Source organism: Apteryx mantelli, chromosome 3 (genome assembly GCF_036417845.1).
Source record: "Apteryx mantelli isolate bAptMan1 chromosome 3, bAptMan1.hap1, whole genome shotgun sequence".
In the NCBI taxonomy this organism is placed as follows: Eukaryota; Metazoa; Chordata; class Aves; order Apterygiformes; family Apterygidae; genus Apteryx; species Apteryx mantelli.
Genome location: NC_089980.1, coordinates 77,538,522 through 77,558,087, shown reverse-complemented (window position 1 = coordinate 77,558,087; position 19,566 = coordinate 77,538,522). Strand labels below are relative to the sequence as shown.

Sequence of the window (19,566 nt, the reverse complement as noted above, 5' to 3'; positions counted from 1 at the left end):
CCCCCAAACCATTTTGGCTCTGATTGTCACCTGCCTAGGATCTTATTGTGTGGGGCTATTTGAGTGCATAAGTCATCTGAGAACCTCTTTTAAATGCCAGCACTTCCAAAGGGACACAAGGGTACCTGAGAAACATCTTACAGCATGACAATATGATTGGAAAAGAAAGTGTTGGAGAGAAAACGAACAGAGATCACTCTAGTGAGAACTGGACAGATCATTTTCCTTGAAGTGTGGTGAACATAAGGATATTACCTTTCCAGGGAGAGTGCCAAAGCAGTGGTGAAACTGGCCTTGGTCCACACCGTGCCCTCAGTCCACATTCCAGCTCAGGAGGATGAAGTTACCACATCTCTTTCAACCTGACATTTTCCACAAATTCTAGAGAAAATTCCTGAATTCTTATTTCATAGACATTGACTATTACAGGGTTTTGGTGGGAATATATATCATCCTTTTCTTCACCTCCACTGTGATGCACAGCTGGGTTTTATGTACTCTGTGGACCCTGAAGTGCACATCTGTCTTCAGAACAGCCTCTCACTAGCTGGTATCAAATAAATGTTACGTGTTGGCTAGATCAAATTACAAATCTAGTAATGTCTGAATGAACAGACACAAACTTTCCACTGGAAAGTGATTCTGTGCTCCTTGAATCAAAACATGCTGAACAGCTGGAAATGCAATGTTCAAACTTCTGAAGAATATTACTTTTGCTATTTGCTATCCTGGCTTGCTGGCATGTACATCTTGTTATTAGAAAAAGGTGATATCTGAGGATATATTTAATGGAGAAGCCACTGAAGCCATCAGGCAGGAATATAATCATTAAAACATATTCACTGACACCTGACAGCATGCTCTACACTGCACAACCACACAGAAAGAAACTGCAGGCACTTAGCATTTGAAGCCCTATCGCAAGAGGGATGGAAACTTCGAAGTCACTACAATCCTGTAAAAATGTTAGTCATGGTGCCTGTCTCAAGGGGAGCACAACCTGAGATAAATTCAGACATGCAAATGCAAATTTCAGCATTTTTTCTGTCTTTTCAGGTGATATATTAGGTAAAATGTTGTAGTATAAAAATAGTATAAAAAGGCAATGGCAACTCTGAAGTCTAATCAATTTTGAAAAAGGAAATAAAAACAGCATCCAACTCAAAACTTGCTTCTGAGTTGCTTTTCTGTTTTTATTGGTGTTTTACAGTTACATTTCCTCTACCATATTTTTTCCGCCACCTTTGCTGTGATCAGTAACAAGTGATATTCGCTAAATGACATCAAAGAAAGCTGATGATTCTCAGGTAAGTATTTTCTCATTCTCAGGTAAAAACAAGCAGAAAACCAAGGGCAATAGAAAGGCAGAATAGATCACTTGCACTCTAATTTTCAGTCACAGTGATCCCAGCTGCTTTGAGTGTGTGTAACAACAGCAGATAACAGACGTCAAGGCAGATGTGTGTTTTTCTTTTTTTTCTTTTTTGTCAAAAGATATGCCCGACTCTCAAGTCTGGCGAGCTCCGCGCAGGCAGGAGTCTGCCGCTGTCCCGAGCCCATCGCCGGTTTCCCTCGCCCGACGGGAGGCTACACGGGGCTGTCCCTGGCCACGGCAACAAAACAAAAAAAGCCCCTCCCCCCCCCCAAAAAAAAAATCCCCCAAAAGCTGAATCATAAAAGTGCAATTGCACTGAGTCAAAAATCATTACGGTGAATCACTGCACGCTCCCACGGCTCCCGTTTAGCTCTCACACGAGGGAAGCGAGGCTGCCCCACATTTAGGGCCGAAGCGGAGCCCCCCCCCCACCTCCCCGCCGCCCACAGCCCCCCGGCAGGCGGCTGCCCCGGGCGGGGGGGGGCCCAGCCTCGTCCCCGGCGCCGCCGACTCCTCCTCCGCGCCCGCCCCGCCGCCCGCCGGGGCGGGACCGGGACCGGGCGCCGAGCGGCGCGGGCGGGGGGGCGCCCTACAAATCTCCCGCCCGCTGAGCGCCGGCGGCAGAGCGGGCGTGGGGAGGTGCCGCCGCCGCCGCTGCTGCTGCCGCCTCGCGCTCTGCTCTGGCGGAGCGGGGAAACTTCCTCTGCCCCGAGGTAGGAAGCGGCCGCGTCCCCTCCGCGGGGCCCGCCTGGTGCCGCCCCCCCGGGGCAGCGGGGCGGTTTCTATGGCGACCGGGCGGCGGTCGTTAGGTTTCGGAGTGAAACTTTGCCGGCGCGTGGCGGGCGGGCGTTGGGGCGGGGGTGTCGCCGGCGCGGCGCGGCCGGGGGGACACCGCGGCGAGGAGCCGGGAAAGTTTTTTTGCGCCGAGAAGCTGCTGGGCGCCCACGCCCCCTCGGCGGCTGCCTGACGGCCCGTCTCCCCTCCGCAGCTCCCGGCCGAGCGCGCTGCTATGGCACCCGCCCGTCGCCTCGGGGCGAGCCGGGGGAGGCCGCCCCCGGCCGGCGGTGACTGCCCCGGCCGCCTCGCCGTTCTTCCCCCCGCCCGAGCCTCGCCGCGGACGGAGCTGGAGAAGGGCGAGGGGGGCCGCTGCCCGGGCACCGCCTGAGCCAGCCGCCGCCTCGCCGCCGGAGCCCCATGCCCGGCCGGCGCCGTGCAGCCCCGCGGCTCCCTCCGCCCAGAAGCGGCTGAGACCTCGCACCTCGCCACAGGTAAGCGGTGTGTGTGGGGGGGTGTCTGCCTGCCGCCCTGGGCTCCCGCCCGGCCCGGGAGCCGTTGCCCCCCCGAGCGGCGGCTGGCGCAGCGCAGCGCAGCGCCGGGCCCCTCGCCGGCGGCGGCGGCGGAGGGCGCGCCCGGCCTCGCGGCGGCGTTTGGGAGGGGGCCGGGCGGCCCCTCGGCGGCCGGGGCAGGGGGCGAGCAGCGGCCGATAGATGTGTGTGTGTGTGTACAGATACATATTTCTATTTTCTTCCAGAAATAGACTTTCTGCCTCCCGAGCGGAGCCAGTTGGCATGTGTAGAGGCTGCGTGCAGCTGCTACACCCTCTTTTGTCTGCTCTCGGGTCTGAAATACTTTCTGTGCTGCCGCCGCCCGCCTGCCGCTGGCCGGGAGTCCTGCCGCGGCTTTGCCCCACTCGCCTCTGCTGCCCCCCAGGAGTACCCTCTTTGCCCTTATTTCCGCAGAACTTCTTCGTTTCTTTTTTTTTTCTTTTTTCTCAAGCTTTGTGTTTGCTCTGAGGAAAAATGGTGGTGTGCTGATTCTTGAAGGATGAGAGGCAGATGGGGAGGATGAGAAGGATGTACTACTCCCTTGCATGCAAACATAACTCACTGCCAAATAAACCGCTCATCGGGTAGGCATAAGCTTGCTGGTAAGGTATACTCTGAAACAAAAGTACTGCGGGCAGCTTAGGTGTGTAGTAGGTACTCCTAATTTCTTTTTAATGTAGCCATTGTTAGTGTTTGCACTTGAATTCCGTATGTATGCAGCTCTGCCGATCTGGAATTGCAATACCTATATCTAGTTGATCCTTCAGAGTAATTGTCATTAACCATTGCTAGTCTATTTTATGCAGTGGTTATAAAAATAAGTGTCTTCACTGCTTAAAGACAAAGGTATTCAGATAAAAGTATTCCTTTAATATATCGTTTTGTGTAAAACAAACTACAATAACACATAGTAATGTAGTGGACCTGCACTTTATCATGCTTGTAGGACATGAGGACTATATTGTTCAGTAAAACTCTACCAACAAAGACTTTTGTGTTTTCTGGCTTACCTTGGTTCTAGATCAACACTGGCAACTATTCTGTTATTTCTCTGTAGCAAGTAGATGGCTCTTCCAATCTACATGATGGAAATCAAATAAGTATCTAGATAGAAATAAATAGTGCATTTTTCTTTTAATTGTTTCTATAATGCTCTGTAGAAAGCAGAAGATTATATTTCCATTGAATGGAACTTAAATTATTTAGTAATGAAGCTAAACAGTCTTTTAAGTTTGGAACATTTTAATGTGCTTCTCGTGTTGCCAGTAAATGTATTTCTAGCAAAATACTTGTTAGAATATAATTATAAGACAATTTTTAGTAATTGGAATCATGGGTTATAATTAGATTTTTGTCTTGAGCACAACAAAGCACCCTTATGGGAAAAAGCTATGCTGTGTATAATTAAATTAAAATTAATTAAAATTAAAAGATATTAATCAAAAGATATGTTAAATAATGATTTGGAAAATAAAAATCATATATAATCTGTATTTTATTGGCATAGAAACATATTTTACTTGTTGCTCTTTTGTTGAATTGCAACAATTATCCAAATGGAAAGTTGGAAAAGAAATAATGTTGCAAGAGTTCAGCATACTAGGATTATTTTATTCCATGTATAGAAGTGATTTTCTCCAATATAGCCTCACAGGAATTGGAACAGAACTTCATTTTTATGGAAGCTCTATAATCAGATTGTAAGAGGTGGTCTGTCTGATTATGATCCTGCAAATTGCAGGATAAACAAGCCCTGCTCTGACAAAGCACTGAAATGTATGCTGACCCTTCAGCAGGTAAGTAGTTCCAACCTTCATCCCTAGTGATCACCTATGGTGTGAGTTTATTGCATATAATAATAGTGCCATTAACTTCAGTGAAACTGTTTACTGGCTTAACTGCATTACTGGACCAAGCTCTATTTCAATGTGTTCTGCTTCCATTTCCTTCAATGCTGGGCATATGACACAAGATAAATGCCTGTGCCATACACAGGTATTTACATCAACCACAACTTATGTTCTTGATTCATTCATACCCCTCTGGGGACAAATGAGGGAAATAAAAGGTGAAAATTGCTTAAGAAGTAAAATAGCAGTCTCCTCTTGCTGTTTCATGTATTTATCATAGCTTGTTCAGTTCCTTCACCAGTCAAAACTCCAACTAAAATTACTGAAATTAGACAAAGGTATGGTGTTTTTTAAAAAAAAAAAAAAAAGTGAAACCTTAGGTTGACATCATGAAGAGTGTGTGTGTGGTGGTTTTTTTTTTTTAACACAAGAACGCTGGCAGCCTTGTCTGTGATAGTTGTAGAAAGTGCAATGGAAATAAGAGCTTGGAAAATCCTGGCTAGTGATGATTTCTACACTTGATCTGGTGCCATTGTGTTTTATGAACAGCTCAATTACTTTTAGTCTACAGGTGTTCAACCTTGTGACACTGAAACAAAGGGAGAATTGCAAATCACTGGCCAGTCTGCGAGATCAGACACTAAAAGTAGGATTCACTTGTGAAAACATAGGCGTCTTTGCCAGTTTAGACACCATACAGTGTCTGAGACATCTGCATGAGGCTGGCAAACAGGGTCTAAGGAGAACCTGATCGCTTCTAGAATGGCAGCTGAAGGCTAGGTAGAATATCCTATGAGATAATGTTTATATTACAGTTCTACACAGAAGCCCTTAAAAAGACTTGAGTCTGTTTGCCAGAGACCTTGTAATGAAGATCTCTGATGCCGCAATCGGAGGATGTGGGAAGACCTCCAAATAAGGCCTTAATACCAGGATTGAAGGAGGTTCATACTTGCTGCCCCTTTACCGGCAGAATCTCTGTAGTACTTCCTGTGCTGCTACCTGGATGATTGCCTTTAATAACTCATAATGATATTAATCAATAGCTTAAGAATTGGAAGTATCTCTAGAAGGCTGATACATATTTTAAAACAGATGTGTGCATTTTCCAAGCCCACTTGAAGTAAAAGGGATTTGCAGACAGTAGTTGAATTAGACTGTTTTTGTTGTAAAACAAGAATACTTATAAGGAAACATTTCTAGTCTCTTCCCGTATTATCACATCACCCAGACAATCTTTGAGTATTCAGGTTCTTAACAACTGGACTGTAGATTGCATGGAAAGGTGAAATGCTGACAACAGGAGTGAATGAAACTACTGAACAGATGTTTAGCACAGCTGTTATCCCACCCACTGGTTTTACTAGCTCTTGGGTGTCCACCTTTTGTGGAGTTTGAGAATAAGCACTGTTTCAAACTTCTATATTGGGACTTCAGTCTAACTGTACAGCAATAGATCATTATTCTAGTGCACCATTAACCATTTTCTCATGACACATTTCAGTAACTGGACTATATGCATAACTCTTTTTCACATAAGTGAATCTTGTTGGGAGCAGCTCAGGTAGACCTGATGGCTGAATTCAGTACCAAAATACTCAGATTATATTGCTCTCTTAGTATAAATTAAACTAACTTCTCCTACTAGAAGATTATTACAGGATCAAAGAATTTAAACTTCATGACTTTGCCTGGATACTTTTCCTTAAAGATTAAGTATTCCTTTTTTGCACAGCTAGCCAAATGAGATGGATATCCTATAACAAAGAACTACCTGTAACCTTTTATCTGCACCAGTGACAGAACACATTTGTATCACTCTTTTGAATTCTTATTTTGGTCTTTTCAGGATAGAAATATTGCAAAGAGTATTTGGTGTATTTTAAAAATAATTCAATGGCCAGAAGAGAGGAGAAGGAAGGATGTCTTTTCTCAGAGTCATCTCCTCTGCTCTTCCCTGTTTCATGTTGGGGAAGGTTATTGTTCCTTTTCTCCATGTTCCAGTGCTTGAAACATGTCAGAGAGGAGCAGAGCTGAGCAGAGTTACCTATCCAAAATTAGGCATCTATGGAACAGCAGCAATGAGATGTAATGATGTAGCAGAGGTTTCAGGAAACACAGTACCAAACTAGACTGAGCAAAAAATGAATGACCTTTTTGTGTATTCAGTTTTTGAAAATTCTTACGAAGACTGCAAGACAGCTGTCAGTTCGCTCTCTTGTATCCATTTATATCAACATTTCATTATTATTTATATCCCACTGGAATTTTAGTCGATTGTTCCCTTCATTGGATGTATGACCATTTTCTTCAAATTAAGTAGAAGCAAAGGACATACTTTTCTGCATTGTTTTTTAATTGTGACTCTAAATCTAACTCTAGCTTAATGATGCTCTAACTCTAGCTAAATGCTGAAACTCTCACTGAATCAGAGAAACTAGGATTTCATCTCTTCAACTTTAGATGTACTAACTAAATAGGTTTTAAAAATCAAAGATGTAAAATATAATTTAAATCACTTTTGCACCCAGTTTAGTGACACAGAATAGAAAAATCTTTTTATATAAATTTGCTTTTTTTTCATCTTAGCTTGTTTCACAAACAGAGTTGCTGACTGAGCATCCTAGTGTTACTTTTCTGAAATCCATCAATAGAAAAAGCATCAAAATTTGAGCTTGTAGAAGCTGCATATTTACATGAAGTCATTCTGTCTGTTAAGCAGGGAGGACATTTCCACCGAGGAGTTGATACAGTTTGAGCGCTAATAGCCTATTACTCCTAGAAATTAATTAGTGGCACTTAATTCTTTAACTCAAAGTAGCAGAGGTTTGTGCTTTGATGCCTGTGACAATGCTGGGATCTGTTGCACTAGCTCAGAGAGTGGATATGAAATCAAACAGGCTTTTTAGAGCTTCACAATGATAGTCACAGTACTTTCTTCCACTAAAGGGAATTCTGAAAGTCATTTTAATTTTTGAAAATTCAAACCACCATCAAAGCAGATTAATTAGGAGGCAATTAAAAAAAACTTCACTTATTCTATTGAATTGGGTGTGATAGTGATAACATTAATAAAATTTGATTTTTTTTTTCCATTCTCCATCTCAATGTGTTTGAATAAATGGCTCTGCTTATCTGTAATCAGTTGCCTATTGTTGAAGAACAAGTTTGGATCCAATTTATTAATCACTTACTTACATTTTGTTAAATGTTGAATTAAAAAAAAGTGCCATTACTTGTGCCATTGACTTGCCCATCCATCTAGTTGAACATATTGAAATTGCAGCCCAAAACAGTGTTTTCTCTCTTCTGCTTTGTGTAATACAACACAACAAGGACATCATGTATCAAAGTACATAAGAAATATACCGAAAGGTATGCTATAATAAAGTTCCACTTGCTAACTTTTTGTATGCTATTGTCAAAAAGCATCTGTTTATGATTTGTTAGGATTCAGTGTGTGAGGAACTGCAGATAAATGAATAGCTCTAAACCTTTTTAGTAGGATATTAAGCCATCTTCCCATGCACTGGAAAATTCATAATCAACTACTTTGTAGTGATAATACTTGCTCTCCCTCATGCAAGTTTGCAGGATTCTTAGGCAAGAGTATACTAGCCTAGTCATCAACTTGATTCCATTACCTTTCTCTGCATAGACACACAGGCACATGCGTGCACACACACACACAGTCTTATCTGTCCATCCTTTTTCTCATGCTCAGATATGAAATCCATCATGTGTTGACACTGTAATGAGATGTACATCTGATGCATTATGTCACGGAGAAGGCTGAGAGTGGTGTCATGTTGGGGCAGCATTTTGCTGGAGCTTCCCTATGGAAGTGTTCCTTGGAGCACACACGAGGGGCTCTACCACAAGATGTGCGCAATTTAGCATCTTTAGCTTCTGTCTTTTGCATGATCTTGTGCTAGGCATCCTTAGTATACAAGGTGTCAGGCAGCCTGGTGGACTGAGAAGAAGAGATGCTCTGTGGAACTGTGCTGTCCTTGAGACATGGATATCACAGTAGGGTTGTTTGAGGTGAGAGTCAAATGAATAAGCTTGACACAATGTGTGAGACCTGGCAGGTGTGTACTTCTTGCTATAAATTACTGTCTATTTAATAGTTGTCTTGTTTTCACCTGAGGTATAGCTGTATTTCTGTAGAAAGGAGAAGTTAAATGACAGATAACAGGCAAAGAGGAATAAGGAGGAAGGCAGGGAAGAAGGGAAAAAGTGAAGAAGAAAGAAGAAAGAATAGATGACAAAAGAGAAACATTAAAGAAAAAAACAAAGGCAGAAAAAATAAGATACAGTAAGTAAGTTTTTAGAGCTGAATGATATTACATTCAATTATTTAAACCATATAAACTCAAATAATAAATTGAATGTTCTGACTGAAATACATGTGATTCTTCTTTTTCCAGATATTCCCATCCTTTGACTCTGGAAAATGAACTGGAAAATGAAGAGATTAATTCTTGTTTCCTTGATATGCATTTTAAATGGTTTGGCTTTATGATGTATCAGAATACACTGACTGGCAAAAATGATATTTAGCAGTTCTTACAGAAGATATCCTGTAAACAAATGAGTTCAAACACTGACATAGAAAGAAAGGGAGCTGGGGAGTATACTTTGCTCCCCAACATAGAAACTAGTAAAAGCGTGTGTTTTATTGCCTTCTGAAGTACTTTCAAGTTAGGTGAGCTATTGTTTCCTTTTACAAACAAACTAATAATCCGAAGCCAAAGGTTACCACTACACAGATCTATCTAATCTGTTGTCTCATGGAGGACTAATAAGCACAATAAGCGGAAGGTGAACTGTTCCTTCAAAATGGTGGATAATTGATACTTGATTCTGTTCAAGTGAATACTTAGCTACCATACCTGCACAGATTTTTATTTCTGGTATGTTTTTGCTATATCAGTATTAGTAACCTAATGAGGTGAAGGCCTGTTCTGTGGCCCTGATGCCAGCTGGAATGGTCTGGCTATGTTCATATTTTAAACTCTCCTAGCGAGAGATGGTCACATCTAAAGTGCCTGGCTAGAAGTATTTCCTGGGCTGAACTAGCCCCCCTGTCATGCCTGGGAGTTGCTTGAGAGGATGTTTGCTGACCTGGCCACAAATGTCCCAGGGATCATTCAAATAATGTAAAAGAAAAATGATAAGCGTTCCACAACCTGGGTCTATGCCCTGGCACTACAGCCAGTGTTGGGGATCCATAACTTGTTGCAATCTTTTTCCATCAGCCAAAATGATCTTATTAAAACTGTACTGATAGATGTGGAATTGAAATAGAAGTAAGATATTAAAGTTATCTTTGGCAGCCATAGTCTGTTTTAATTACATTTATTATGTTTGGTCTCAGTTCACTATCAATCACAATGGTAACTTTGGTATTACAGTAACCAGAATCTGGGTCATTCTGTTTAGTTACACCAAATATGTGGAATCAGTGGAATGTACTGAGGCACCATACTCCCAAATGGATTACAGGAGATTTACTAAACAATTGCAAACTCAGACACAAAATAAAACTCTAGCTGACAGTTCTTTAATGTTAAATTTATTGGCAATGTAATAGTAGCCTGGTACAAAAATCGCTAGCAAATGTTAATAATAGAAATCCAGAGGCCTAACTGACTCTCCTGCAGAAGTAAAGGCTTGGCCATTATTATAGTTTACAGACTTTAGAGCAGTAAAGTCACTTCACTGCCAAACTGCTTTCCCCAAGCCCTTCATGACCCTACAAAGTATTTGCTCTGTGCTTTGCCAGGAAGAAAAGAAAATTATTTTCAAATTACTTTGCAGACTCCTATTCTGAGTTTATTTCCATTCTTTTCCTAATTCAATTTTATTCTAGGACATGGCCTCGTTAGCTGGTGCCCATGGTAGAATATCTACAAGGTCCTACATAACGTTGCTGAAATATAGTTCAATAGGCTATATTATATTAGAAAGATACAAGTTACTGTTTTCCAATCCAAGTCTGCAAACAATATACATACTAATAATATTACACGCAGAAGCATTTACTAGTTAAGAACAAGCAATATCGTGTTTTACAGAATTCTGGTTTGTAGTTTTGCATTATCTTAGTTATTGGCTTTAGAGTTGAAATGGTAATATGGAAAACAGATCAGAGCTAAAATTGTGGTTCTTTTTCATTTTAGTCCTTAATGTTGTTAATTTTATCATATTTGGTTAGATTTTTTTCCTGTAGCATCTGGAGATTATGACTAGATACCATTGTATACATATCTAATCCTTGTAAAAGAGGTGCGTTTACCACAGAATCAGAATTGGAATATGAGGGGCTGAGCCTGAACAGAATAGTATAGCTTTCTGTTAATATTTTCTACATATTTTTACCAATATAAAAGGTTCTTAGGCTGCCTTTATAGCATGCAAATGCATTATCATTGTGTATTGTGACATGACTTCATGACTATGACGTTCATTGTTTTTCTTATCCTCTCCAAAGAATTTTGAGAATAGTTAACAGTTGTTTTTGTGGCCATTTTTGTCAGTTTGCATGTTAGTAGGTATTTGCTCCATGTTAGAGAAGGCAAAGTCCAAAAAGGGAGCATCTGTAGCAGAAAATGAGTAAAGTCTATGTGATCCTTAGTTTCTGCTGTCATTACTTCCAGAATTTTGACCTAGTCCCAGAGAAAACTCTTGTGTGGGAATATTCTTAATTGTTACTGAAGAAGTTGCATTTTGAACAAGGCTTGTAATCTTTTTCGGGTTTAAGCCTGGGAAGAAACTTTTGGTTATTTTCAGCCCAGAATATTGAGTGCTTTGAAAATAAGGCCTGACACATTGCTTATTATTCCTTGGGAAGCCAATATCAGCACAGAGCTCAGATTACATATATGTAGTTTTTGTTAAACCTTATATTTGAGGATATGGACTTCAGAATTCAGTTCCAGGCTTCCTTTCCTAATCCAATAATTCTTGTTGCACAGTTGAAGAAGCATCTACCAGGGAAAATGGGGAAGAAAAATTAGGAAAGAAAAAGGTCCAGTGCAGCAAGATATGGAATCAGATGGAGAGAGAGAGAGGCTGGTTAAAAACTGAGTCTGGAAGAGTGATGGCCCTCAGAGAGGGTGCTGATGTTATGGAAAATTTGGATTGGAAGATTTTTGTGGTGAGTCATTTGCTCTGGAATTAGTTGAGGATGCTGTCCTTCACACAGTGAGACTGTGTTTGGGAATACCCATATTCCTAAGAGTGTGTGGCTGAAAATCTTGCATTTAGGAGTTTGGAGATTTTTAGACTGGACCACTTACTTGGAGGTCTTAGTAATGTTATTATGCAGATTCTTCCATTGCTTTATATTAATGATCTTGTTACTGAGTTGTACCTGACTTCCTGGATTCAATGCAGTTGCACACATTCAGTGGTTCTGTGCTGTACAGAAAACTGACAGAAACTCTGATAGAGTTTATTACACTTTCTTTGGCTTATTTAAAAATTTATGTGGGCAAACATGGATCATTTCTTGACTACTCCAGGACTGCAAATATGATCATTCTATGAAGACAAAACATAGAGAAGAAGATAGGTCAGTACTATAGCAGCAACCGCAGACATCAATTATTATATATGTGCAAGCACCACACTTCTGCAAATAATGTCTTAGATGAGAAGTAGGGAGATGTATCTCATGTAAATAGTAGGAAGTATGACAAGTGGATCTTACTAGGAGCACATGTGACATTGACCTCATAAACCTGTGTGTTTTCTTTCCCACCTTCCACTAAATCCACAGGAAATGATGAGGCCAGCTGTTGACATTTGCCATGGCTACCAGTTTAGCAGAGAAGGAAGTGGCACTGGTAACAGTAAAGGCTTCAGCAGTGACAGGAAAGACTTTAAAGTACAGCATCGGAAGGGCCCCAGAGAATGGGTCTGGTCTGCTTTTGTGCCTCCTGTTTTCCAAGAATTTGTATCTTTTGATACTCTTTGCAAACACTCAGCTGAAAGACTTCTCTATCAACAGCTTCTTTGCACTGAAAGATTGCCCTTGGCATGGTCACATGCCTGTGTGTACTACTTCTTGCCAGCCTGCATTTTGGCCTTGCTTCTGCCTTGAAGATAGCTTTTAAACTGTAATGTACTTGGTGATGTGCTAACAGGGTGGATTGCCCTGGGAGTATGTTCCAGCCAAGCTCCAGCCCACATATGCTGGTTCACAATATGGAAGATAGACGGGAGGAAGGGATAGTAGCAGAGGTTGTTGACATGGACACTAAGATCAGGTTTTCAAGGTCTTTGTTAAAGATCTTAAAGCAGTTAGAATATCAGCTTTTAAAAACGGAACATGTCATCACATGATTGATTGACCTCAACCTTGAAGTTAAGGTTCTGGGCATGTTTCTCTGATTCCTTGTGCCTAAAATCCCATCTTGGTAGGAAATCAGCCTCTCAGACAGGAGCATCAGTAAGACGAATGTGATTATGAAATGCCTACAGATTCTACCTGATACATATCTAACTGTGTTGAATGCAGTGAGGTTTTCTTTGAGAAATATAATTTGAGACCATAGATTTGTTCAAAACAATAGAAATGGTATTTAAAATCACTTACACACACATCATGTGTAAAGTCATGGGGCTGGGATTAAGCAGGCTCATTGTGTGCAAAAGCTAGAGGATAAATTTTGTTGAGTATGACTTGCTTTATACAGATTTTTTAGGAGAACTATCAATCATGGTGACCAAACTGTAAAAACACATAGTAAGAGCCACAGCAGAGATCTGAAAAACAGCCAAAGAACCCATCCTGGATTTTGTCACCTGAAAAAACAAAAGATTATAGGAATTAATGTCATGGCTTGGGAAGAATGATAAAATTGAAGCTGATGAATGGCTTGTGTTAATCATTTTATATTTGGCTTATGTTTTAGTTTCCAGTGTACTTTATTGTCAAACTGTTTTTATTGCTCATTCTCAGCGTAGGTTTTATTTGTTTTTACTAAGACAGACACTACATTTTTATAGTGCGGAAACTCTCCCCCTTATGTCCAGATAGTTCATGAAGAAGGAGCATGGAAAAAAACGTGGCTACATAGCCAAGCTAGTATTGCATAATTTGGATGTTTATCTGAATCTACTATGGCTCTTCTGGCTGGTCTGACGGTCATTTCTGTTTTCCTCAGGCAAACCTGTCTTTTCCCTAAATATTATCTTGGGAGGAGAGTAGGTAATTTATGGAACTGTTTCCCCTCTTTGTGTACAAAATATGGGGTAGTGGATTTGCCTTGTATGTAGATTTCTAGGCCCTAGTTGTGTCCAGTGCTCCAGTGAATATTACTAGAAGCACCTTCATGCTGTGGCCCTACTTTATGATGTGAACACAAGGCATCCCTTTATCATATAGATACAGACAAGATACCGGTATGTATTCCCACATTAAGAATCTTATGGAGATGATGTTACCTGAAAGGTCTGGGTAACAGCTCATGTATTCAATTCCTCTCTGAAATAGTCTTTTAAATCCTTGAGGGCTTTTTGTGTCCTTACAATGCTCTCTTCCCTCTTTTTCCATATTCTAGGAGATCTGTCCTCTCCTCCTGTGCTTGATTTCTCCCTTTTTGCTCTTTTCCTGCATCAGAGAAGTAAATGCTTAGGAAAGTAAATACTATTTAGTTTAGCTTCTCTCTGGGGTTCACACAGCCAGGAACTGTGCTGACTGGCTCCTACAAAATTATTTTCAAAAACTGTTTAACTTAAGCAAGTCAGCAAAGACATAAGGGCTTGGATTCTCTGCTGTCATTGCTTGCATTTTGCATCAGTATAACTCCTTGATTTCAATGGAGTTTTAATATATATCATAAAGCTGGTGGAGGGTTAGATATTACAGACTAATAATTAGATGATGCAAGCCAAAAATTCTCTTCCTACTGTAATCTCAAAAACATTTTAAATAGAGACTTTCTGTTTGCTGACTGTTGCTTTTGGAAGTGTGTTGAGATCCTGACCACGGAGAAATCAAAGGCGAATTCCCATTTATTTCAACAAGATTAGGATTTCATTCAGTATGCTAGCTAGTCATGGACCTAGCAAATACAATGTGCTGGCTTTTACATGGCCACAAAATGTCAAAGATGTTTTCTGTGAATCATGTCTTTATTACACAAACAGGGCAAAACACTCACAGGAGCTAAACGAGTTTTGGTTCAAAGCCATGACAATCAGTTTCAGTTAATAAGATGCCATCCTGCAAACCCCCAAAACTTTCTGGAATGTATTTTCTCCAAAAGAGACATTCTAGTTTATCTAAGCCCTATTAAAGTGTTTTTTTGTTGTTGTTGTTTTAATGTCCTTAAACTTATGCTTTTTATCATTTGGATTTTAAAATGTCTGTTAGATAATTTCTAAATGATATATCTAACATGTCTGACTAGAATGAACTTTGAGAGCAGGAGAGATTTTTTCCATCTAATTTCTTTGATTATATTTTAATATAATGTTACAAAAGCATATGATAGGTTAATCAAGTTAATCAAGATATGAAATAGAAGTTCAGTTTTTTTATTTGTGGTATTCAAACTCATAATGGGAACATAATGGGGAACATGTCTCTTCCAGTCCAGGATAAATATTTTTTAAATGAAATGACTCAACACAGATATGAAAGGCTTTCTGAAGCCAGTAAATCTCAGAAGGTCAGTTGTTCATTCTGCAAAAAGCTGACCATTCATGAAAGCCCTATCTCTCACTTCAAATAATAATAGTAAAATCTCAATAACCTTTACATCCCAGTGTGCTTGAGCAATAAGCTGGGAGAGGTAGCAAAGGTTATATAAATGTGCTGAGAATTTACTTTTTCCCTTTTCTGGTTGTTCAATCCCTTCTGCTGGGATGGGAAACACTGTAATTTTCTGCCACTTTATATGGCCTGACCTGCTCATTCAAATGAGGGTAAGAGGTCTGTGCCTAATAAGGCTTCCCTCAGAATATGCTCTGATAGTTATTAGGTCCGTTTTGAAGAAAACCTGTTAAGTTCTTTCATCTACTTGGTAATGGTCAGTGATCCAGAAAAAAAAAACCAAAACCAAACTTCCTCCCAAGTTCAGATGTGGAAAAAAATAACGGAGCATGCACACTTCCACTGACCTGGTGTCACTGGGTACTGAATTGCTTGTGTGAGCTTATTGCTGTCTATGCCGTAGGTAAGAATTTCAGTAGCTGACAAGGTGAATTTGGGCTTTCTTAAAGTGTCTTACTGTATGAAATGGGGTGAGAAAAGCAAGTTGTTTAAGCAGTATAAAGACTTGCATTCCTGTGCTGGACAGTTTTTACTGTTAAGGTAATAGAAATATGATAAGTTTGTAGGGCATTTCTTAGGTGTGTTGATGAGACTTGTATGCCTAAACCTAATACAACAGTATCTAGATATAATATATTCAATCATAGTGGTCTTCTTATAGAAACACAGGCATAAAAACCTGGTGATGAAGGTTTTGTTCTTGGCTCTGCCACAAATACCGTGTGACTTTGGAGAGCTTTCCTGATTCTGCCTTTCCCAAAATGCCTAGGCACCTCATTGCAGTATTATTTTCATCCCATTGAAGGATATGTTCTTTAGTCTCTTTTCCCTCAGTTTGCTTATCTGCAAAGTAGAGATAATTTCATATGAGGCTTAACACTCGTACATACTCGCAAGGGTTTTCTGAGATCTTTGAATGAAAGATTCTACACAAAACCAAATCAGTATTATATACCCTGAGTAAAAGAGTTTTGTGAATGTTGGCGCCTGAACCAAATTCGATGGCAGAAGACACTTTAATACACCAAAGTGTATTAGAAATTGAACTAGTTGAGCTGAAAATAAAATAACAATTAAACTTGGACATATTTTAACAGTGGGAAGAATTAATTCTTAGAGCAGCTTTTAAGAGCTGAATTGTCTCTCTTTTACTTAAAATCAAGACTATCTTTCTAAAATACCTACTCTAACTCTGGGAGAAGTTACAGGCTTAATGCAGAAATTAGAGGTGAGTTTCTGTGGTTATGTATGTAGCATTCAGACTACAAAGGTCTTTTCTGGCCTAAAATGTCTTTTTTTTTTTTTGGTGGAACAGTCATATGTTTGCAGCTAAATAGTGCTTTTCTCTAGAGGGATTTAAATTCCATCAAAGCTATTACTTTGAAATGTATAATGTAAGCTCGTTATTTTGACAAACATAATGGGCTACATGTTTATTTTAGCCAAGTATCTCCAGCTGCATTGATAAATAGATGTTGGAAAGATTGGTGCTGAAGGGAGAATGCTGTTCCCAGCATGCAACTCCTTGGATAAAATTTAGATTGCGCATGATCAGTGTAGTGAATGGAACAAATGTATCTAAGTAGGTGTAAAATTCCAGAGACACTCTGTGCCTTCAGTGCAATATTTGTGCATGGCAAAATAGGGTTAATATCAGTGAGTTTGCCTAACAAAATTCAGTATGTGAGCTCATATGGGCACCATGGATGGCTGCATTTATGTGACACTCTCAGTGGGACTGATTAGCCTGGGCAGAACCTCATGCTACTACAAGTGTAGTCTGGATGAGCTGGTCCAGATGTCTCTCTGTGGGACTGCATAATTTAGACAAATCCTGTGAATTTAGAAGCAATTGACATGCCACCAGTTGTCATGAGCAAGGTTTCATGTACAATGCTGCATACAAACACTTTGGTAATATTTTTGATGGCTTGAACAATGATTTGAATTGTGTGTCTCATATGACACACAACTGGATCATTTCAGCACTTTCTGAACTATTTCTAAATTGGAATAACAGTCTTTCTTCTTTTGTCTTCCTCTGCAGATTATAATAAATTAACCTGAATTACATACTTGATCTAACTTCAGACTTAGCCCTGCACTGAGCAAGAGTTTGGACTAGATGACCTCCAGAGGTCTCTTCCCATGTAAATCATTCTATAATTCTGTGATTTAAAAATAAGTGTTTTTGATTTCCCTATAGGAATGAGTTTGCATGCTTCAGGGCCACATAGTGGGAGAGAGAGAATTAGCATGTCATTCCAAATGCAGAAGAGTCTGTAAACTCTCTTAACTGACTAGAGGTGAGGTTCCTTGTCTATGTCTCACTTCTGTGAAGGTTGTGACTTCCGCTCTGTGAAAGGGAGCTGCTGCCTGAGTTCCTTGTTCTCAGCAGTTCATCTGGAAAGATGGATCCTGACTCCTCCTTGGAACTGCAGGAACAATAGCCCAAAGGTGGGCACTTCTTTTGTGTCTTAAAACCTCTTGCAAGTGGAAGAAGAGTATTTTCATGCCTAGTGTTATCTAATATTGCAGGAAGTCCATCAGGACTACCTTACTCATAGCTTTTGATAGATGGAGCATCATGTGTGGTGTTTCTATTACATACCCTGGCTTGCTGTTTGACTGAAAAGGAAAGAGGTTGATATCAGGAGACACCTGCCAATAAGAGGTAATAGCTACTTGCTCAGCTTGTTTAGAAAAATAATATTGGTCAGGAAAAGAGTTGGTTACTAGTGCTGGAACCACTGCATGACTAACTGCCAGACTCACCTTTCATGAATAAATCTGTGGTAAAATACTGTAGAGTATATTTTATCATCACAGTGTCAAGCATCAGAGATTTTGTATGATGAGGTTCAGTACTTCCATGAAACCTTGGGGACAAGTCCGACTGGGAAGGCAGGGAGACACTCCGCGTGCTGTAGGGCTGGTTCGGCCTAATGGCAGAGGCAGAGCAGTCAACGAGGGAGCTTTCCTGCCACAGGGAGATCTCCCTCTGAGCTGGCTGCCTTGCAGGTGGTGAGCAGGCTAGCACCCTTGGTAGCTCTGTGCCTGGAGGGGCGCCCTGGAGGAAGGAGTGTCACCCTAAGGGACTGTCTTTCCCCCTGCCCATGCTTCTTACAGGCTGCCTTGGTGGGCTGAGTAGTTATGGCTGGTTTTGTCTCCTGGTAAGCCTCAGATGTGAAGTTTGGAGATTCTGTCCCAGGCAGTAATGACTATGGATCGTATTTTTGGAGGAAAGGCATTTATAACTTCTTGGAAGAAGGGCATTATGACGTATATGTTTTGTTCATGGTGATTTACTGGGCTATTCCAAATGCAAGTATTCTGCTTTGTGAAATTGGAAGACTTAGGAGAAGAAAGGTTAGACCTGACAGTTGTCTAAAAAGGTCCAAATTAGCTGATGATGTGATCTGGATAACTATGAATGAAGTCTTATTTTTAAACATATTCAATCTCATATAAATACTATCTTAAAAAATATTCGGTTTAAACAGAAATACATACTTTTTTTAAGCAAACTAATGCTTTGGCTATTTTAACAATGAACATATGAAGTACAAGCCAATGTTGTGATAAAATTGTTTTGGCATGTTTATGGGATAATTAGCCAGTTGAAAAAGTCTGCAGCTAGCACCTGCTGACAGTACTAAGAAAGAGAATTACTATGTTGCTTACTTGTTTGGTAGGTTGCTAGGTTAGGCTAAAGTGGAGGTAGTATCTCTTACTTCATATTCATTCAGGTCACAAAATACGACATAACATGGTGGTCTCAAAGAATCATTGAAAGTTTGGCTGTTAATATCAATGGGACCAGAATTTCGTGTATGTAATTAATTGAGATAAATTAAATGTTCATCCTGCACTCCCCTTGCTCCCCAAAACTGTCAGGGGCTTTACCAAAGCCTATGTATTCACAAAGAGTCCAGGATCAGGCCTGGAGTCTGAACTGCATGGTTTAACATGAAGCAAACTTTGCTATTTTTCAGATTCACAGCTCAGTATGATTGAACAGTTCTTTTTCTGACATATCTTTTTTTAGAAGATAAATCTTTTGTATGGGAAATATTCACAGAATATTGTGTGAAACACTCAGAATTATCCCCATTCTTTTTTAGGTGGGTGGTTAATAATGGAGAACTTATGTGTTAGTCTGCAAAATCTGTATTGTGTAAAGAAAGATTTTGTGATCTATTTTTTCTTCTTTAAATGATAGTTTAA

The 19,566-nt window shown here is 40.3% G+C and overlaps 1 protein-coding gene across 2 annotated transcripts in view; it reads left to right on the top strand.

Annotated features, from left to right (window-relative positions):
• The first annotated feature begins 2,000 nt into the window (after positions 1 to 2,000).
• The window catches only part of TMEM200A (transmembrane protein 200A), a 61,763-nt gene continuing 44,197 nt past the window's right edge, over positions 2,001 to 19,566 (top strand). The window contains exons 1-3 of one of the 2 annotated variants that reach the window (XR_010883753.1): positions 2,001 to 2,088; positions 2,364 to 2,643; positions 2,907 to 3,586. The gene's annotated coding sequence lies outside the window, so the exon portion shown is untranslated. Of the gene's footprint in view, positions 2,089 to 2,363; positions 2,644 to 2,906; positions 3,587 to 19,566 lie in introns of those variants that run through there. The other variant, XM_067293734.1, reaches the window with a different exon arrangement.